Genomic DNA, 5916 nt, shown 5'->3' on the forward strand with positions numbered 1-5916 from the left:
AAAAAAAAAAAGAAAGAAAGAAAAGAAAAGAAAACAAGAGGTATAAATGAAGCAGAAAGCCTTTGGACTCAGAGATACTAGGTAGCTTACCAAAAACAAGAATTAAATAAAATGTGACTCTTAAAATGCCAAAAGTACTTTTCCTATCAATTTCCCTATCTATTCCCATTAACATAATAGCAGGCTTATACCCACAGACGAAATTGTCAAATAAAAAAAGGATATCCAGTTAAATTTGAATTTCAGATAAATAACAAATAATTTTTAATGTATGTTCATCCTAAATACTGCATGCAAATTCAAATGATGTCCTGTATTGTTTGTGGCCATCTCTGGCAGCTCTACCTTCAGACTAGATACTGGCCCAGAAAGGAAGTTAAAGATATTAACATTAGTGGACTTAACAAAATCACAAATCTTTACTTGATCAAACACACTATATACACAGTCTCCACAGGTAACAGAGTTTTCCTCTAAAATTTACTCAAATTCTAACACCCAAAAGTGAAAGAAGATTAATTTTTTTAACAATCTAAAGTTAAAAAGATTTATTTTTAACTCTGAATAAATATAGTGAAATATGATATTTAAATAAGACATTGGAAGTAACAGCAAGAATCCAAGAACTATTAGAGTTTAACATTTCTTCTTCAATGTTTTCAAAGAACAATTAACAGTACAATTCTGACCCTTATTTTATATGACAGAATAATCTTGGATTTAAAAAATACATTATTCATCCAATGGATGTTTTAAGAGTGACTAACTCAACAATATACTAATATTTTGTACTGAAATGATAGCAAATAACAGCTACATGCTAAAATATTCCATATGATTCACAACACTAATGATTCACAGAAGAATTCAGGGAGTGGTTTATAACTAAAGTTTGTTCTAAAGGGAAAATAGCAGGGTTCAAACGACCCAAAGCCAGAAGAGTTAATAAAAGAAACCAAATTTGTAACAATGGTTCTCAAACCTGACCCATCAAGTCAGAATATCAGAGAGGTACAGCTCCCCAATTTTTTGCTCTGTTTTTTTGAGACAGGCTCTCACTGTCACCCACGGCTCACTGCAGCCTTGATCTAACAGGCTCAAGCAATCCTCCCACCTCAAACTCCCAAGGAGCTAGGATGACAGTCACATGCTACCACGCCCAGCTAATTTTCATATTTTTTGTAGAGACAGGGTTTCACCACTTTCCCCAGGCTGGTCTCAAACTCCTAGGCTAAAGCGATGCTCCCGCCTCAGCCTTCCAAAGTGCTAGGATTACAGGCGTAAGCCACCATGCCCAGCCACTCCAAAATGTATAATTTTGAAAACTTCTCCATGAGATTCTCATACTCTGTAAAATTGTGGAATCACTGCTTAAGAATGCTGACTTGAGTATGATCATTCAACAGTATGAGCTATTGCATTTTAAGGACAATTATAATGCTATAAATAGCAAATAATGAAATTATTCTTCTTACCTTGGATACGTTGCTGACATAATTCATTTGGACAGTACTTTCCTTATCAACTTGATTACAAAGGTTCTGTAAAGTAGATGCATATTCTTTATCACTTTTATTCTCAGGGCCATAAATTTCTTTACTGTTTCCAGTAACCGTAATTCCCAGTCTTGCAATTTTAACACTGCTTCATGTGAATTCTTCAGGTCACTCCCAAACCCCATTTTGTAAGGCACTGGTTATCCTCCACACTGCACAATTGAGCCTTCTAATCAGCACATATCTGTGTATGTAAACAAAAGAGAAAACTCTTAAATAAAAGGAAATTAGTCTTCAAAAAAAAGAAGTTATGACAGATTCTTCTTTGGGGTAAAAAAAAAAAAAAAAATCACAACTGAATACTTTCTTCCAAAGATCAGAAATAAGATGAAGAGGTCCACTCTATTGTTGGCTTCAACATTACACCAGAGGTCTTAGCCAATACAATGAAATAAATGAAATAAAAGGGGCATTCAGATGGGACAGAAAGAAGTAAAACAATCTTAATTTGCAAATTACATCATCTCGTATGTAGAAAATCCTATGTAATGCAACAAAAACTATTAAAATAAATGACTAGAAGCCTCTACCAATTGTGCCCCCCTGGCCCCCTGCCAGCAGGGACACCAAATTTAACAACTATTTTCACACACAAAAATCACCTTCACAAGAACCAAAAATCAGGTGAGCAATCACAGTACCCAGTTTTAACTTCCTATCACTGAAAGAGGTACTGAAAAGGGTAGAAAACACAGTCTTGAATCAAGACCAGTCCTCTCCCATCCCCCGGCAGTGGCCACATGGTACACAGAGTATGCTTGGAGGAGAAAGAGAGCACTGTGATTGTGGTACTTTGCAGTAAACTCACTGCTGCCCTGTCACAGCAGAAAGCAAAACCAGGATGAATTCAGCCAATGTCCACCCAGGAAGGGAGCATTTAGACCAGTCACAGCCAGAGGGGAATTGCTCATTCCAGCAGTCAGAACTTGAGTTTCAGCAACCTAGAGAGACATGAAAGAGGGAGGCTACAGGAGTGCTTGCAACACCCCTTCTGCACCCTAGCCAGGACAGCTTGCAGCAACAAAAGTGACTCCATCCTTCTGCTTGAGGAGAGGAGACAGACGGTAAAGAGAACATTGTCTTGCCTCTTGGATACCAGTTCAGCCACAGTAGGATAGAGCACTGGGCAGTCATTAGACCCCTATTATAGGCCCTACCTCCTGAATGACATTTCTAAACACAACCTGGGCCAAAAAAACAAACCCACTGCCTTGAAAGGGAGGACCCAGTCCTGGCAGGCTTCATTACCTGCTGACTTAAGAGCCTATGGTCCCTGAATAACCAGCAGTGATACCCAGGTAGTACGCTGTGGGCCCTGGGTCAGATTCAGACATGCTAACCTCAGGTGAGACCTAGCACATTTCCAGTTGTAGTGGTGGCTATGGGGAGAGACTCCTTCTGCTTGAGAAAAACAAAGAGAAAGTTAAGGGGACTTTGTCTTACACCTTAGGTATCATCTCAAACACAGTGGGGTAGAGCACTAAGCACATTCTTACAGCTCCCAATGCAAGGTCTTGCCTCTTGGATGGCACTTCTAGACCTGCTGTGGGCCAGAGAGGAGCCCACTGCCCTGCAGGGTAAGTCCCAGGCCTGGCAGCATTCACCACAATCTGACTGAAGGAAACTTGGGATTTCCGCCAACATCAGCAGTAGCCCGGCAGTCCTTCCTGTGGGCCTGTGGTAGTGATGGCCAGGGAGAGAGACTCTTTACCTGTGGAAAGGAGAGGGAAGAGCGGGAAAGACTTCATCTCGTGGCTTGAGTGCCAGTTTAGCTGTAGAATAGGGCACCAGGTAGATTTCTAAGGTTTTGACTCCACTCCTTGGTTAACAGACATCTTTGGACCCACTTAGAGCCCTTGAGGAAAGGACACAAGCTTGGCTGGCTTCACCACCTGCTGATTATAAAGCTCAGGTGCCTTGAGCAAACAGGCAGGAGTCAGGCAGCAATTACAGTGGGCCTTGGGCATGACCCAGTGCTGTGCTGGCTTCAGGTCTCACCCAGTGCAGTTCCAGTACTGGTAGCAACATGGTGACTGTGTCACCCCATCCCCTGCTCCAGGTGACTCAAAACAGGGAGAGACCCCATTTGTTTGGGAGAAAGGAACGAAAGGGAACAAGAGTTTTTGCCTGGTAATGTAGAGAATGCTTCCAGATATTATCCAAGACCACAAAGGCAGTGCCCCTACAAGTCTGCATAAATCATAGTGTTACTGGGCTTGAAGTGGCCCCTAATACAGATACAGCTTGGATCACAACACCCAAGTACCTTGTATTACCTGGAAAGCCTTCCCAAGGACGACAGGTACAAACAAAGCACAGAAGTGAAGACTACAATAAATACCTAACTCTTGAATGTACAGACTCTGTCGAACATCCACAGGATTCCAAACCATCCAGGAAAACAGGACCTCCATACACAAACTAAATTAAGGCACCAGGAACCAATCCTGGCCTGAAAGATATGGGACCTTTAACACAGAGAACTCAAAATAGCTGAAGAAACTCAGAAAACTTCAAGATAACAGAGAGACCGAATTTAGAAACCTATCTAGATCAACTTAACAAGGAGATTGAAATCAATAAAAAGAATGAAGCACAAATTCTAGAGCAGAAAAATGCAACTGACATACTGAAGAATGTATCAGTGTCTCTTAATATCAGAATCGATGAAGCAAAAGAAAGAATTAGTGAGCCTGAAGACAGCCTATTTAAAAATAGAGGGAACAACAACAACAAAAAGAATAAAAGAGAATAAACCATGCCTACAAGAACTAGAAAATAGCCTCAAAAGGGGAAATTTTTTTCTTTTTTTCCAGATAGGGTCTCCCTCTGTTGCCCAGGCTGGAGTACAGTGGCACAAAAAATAGTCAGAGGGAGCAACAACAAAAAAAGAATGAAAGAGAATAAACCATGCCTACAAGAACTAGAAAATAGTCTCAAAAGGGGAAAGTTTTTCTTTTTTTCCAGACAGAGTCTCCCTCTGTCACCCAGGCTAGAGTATAGTGGCACAATCAGAGCTTACTGCAGCCTCAACCTCCTGGGCTCAAGAGATCCTCCTGTCTCAGCCTCCTGAGTAGCTGGGACTATAAGCATGTGTCACCATGCCCAGCTAATTTTAATTTTTTTTGTAAAGAAGGGGTCACACTTTGTTGCCCAGGCTGCTGTCAAACTCCTACGTGCAAGCAATCTTCCCACCTCGGCCTGCCAAAGTACTGGGATTACAGGCATGAGCCACCATGCCCAGGCATAAACGGGCAAATGTAAGAGTAATTAAGAATTAAAAAGGAGGTACAGAAAGAGATAAGGGTAGAAGGTTTATTCAAAGAGATAATAACAGAGATCTTTCCAAACCTGGAGAAAGATATAAATATTCATGTACAAGAAGGTTCTTGAACAACAACAAGCAGATTTAACCTAAAGACTACCACAAGGCATTTAATAATCAAACTCCCAAAGGTCAAGAATAAAGAAAGGATCCTAAAAGCAGCAAGAGAAAAGAAACAAATAACATCCAATGGAGATCCCATATGTGTGGCAGCAGCCTTTTCAATGGAAATCTTACATGGCAGGAGAGAGTAGCATGAAATATTTAAAGTGCTGAAGGAAAAAAAAAAAAAAGTTTACCCTAGAATAGCATGTCTGGTGAAAATATCCTTTAAGCATAAAGGAGAAATAAAGATATTCCCAGACAAACAAAAGCTGAAGGATTTCATCAACACCACACTTGTCCTATAAGAAATGTTAAGCGGGGGGCAAGCACAGTGACTCACACCTGTAATCCCAGCACTTTGGGAGGCCAAGGTGGGTGGATCACCTGAGGTCAGGAGCTCGAGACCAGCCTGGCCAACATGGCGAAATCCCATCTCTACTAAAAATACAAAAATTAGCTGGGCATGGTGGTTGGCACCTATAATCCCAGCTACTTGGGAGGCTGAGACAGGAGAATTGCTTGAACCCAGGAGGCAGAGGTTGCAGTAAGCCAAGATTGCGCCATTGTACTCCAGCCTGGGCAACAAGAGTGAAACTCAAGAAAGAAAAAGAAGGGAGCCGGGCACAGTGGCTCCCACTTGTAATCCCAGCACTTTGGGAGGCTGAGGCAGGTGGATCGCCTGAGGTCAGGAGTTCGAGACCAGCTTGGCCAACATGGTGAAACCCCGTCTCTACTAAAAACACAAAAAATTAGCTGGGCATGGTGGCGGGCACATGTAATCCCAGCTACTAGGGAAGCTGAGGCAGGAGAATCACTTGAACCCAGGAGGTGGAGGGTGCAGGGAGCCGAAATCACGCCATTGCACTCCAGCCTGGGCAAAAAGAGTGAAACTCCATCTCAAAAAAAAAAAAAAAAAAAAAAAAAAAAAAA

At 41.6% G+C, this 5916-nt stretch overlaps 1 long non-coding RNA gene across 1 annotated transcript in view; it reads right to left on the reverse strand.

Annotated features, from left to right (window-relative positions):
* Positions 1-1576: 1576 nt before the first annotated feature.
* Positions 1577-5916, reverse strand: part of LOC108517604 (uncharacterized) — a 60233-nt gene continuing 55893 nt past the window's right edge. Inside the window, exon 3 of the long non-coding RNA XR_001882157.1 lies at positions 1577-1740. This is a non-coding gene — a long non-coding RNA (uncharacterized LOC108517604). The remainder of the gene's footprint in view (positions 1741-5916) is intronic.

Source organism: Rhinopithecus bieti, unplaced genomic scaffold (genome assembly GCF_001698545.2).
Source record: "Rhinopithecus bieti isolate Rb0 unplaced genomic scaffold, ASM169854v2 scaffold_39883, whole genome shotgun sequence".
Lineage (NCBI taxonomy): Eukaryota > Metazoa > Chordata > Mammalia > Primates > Cercopithecidae > Rhinopithecus > Rhinopithecus bieti.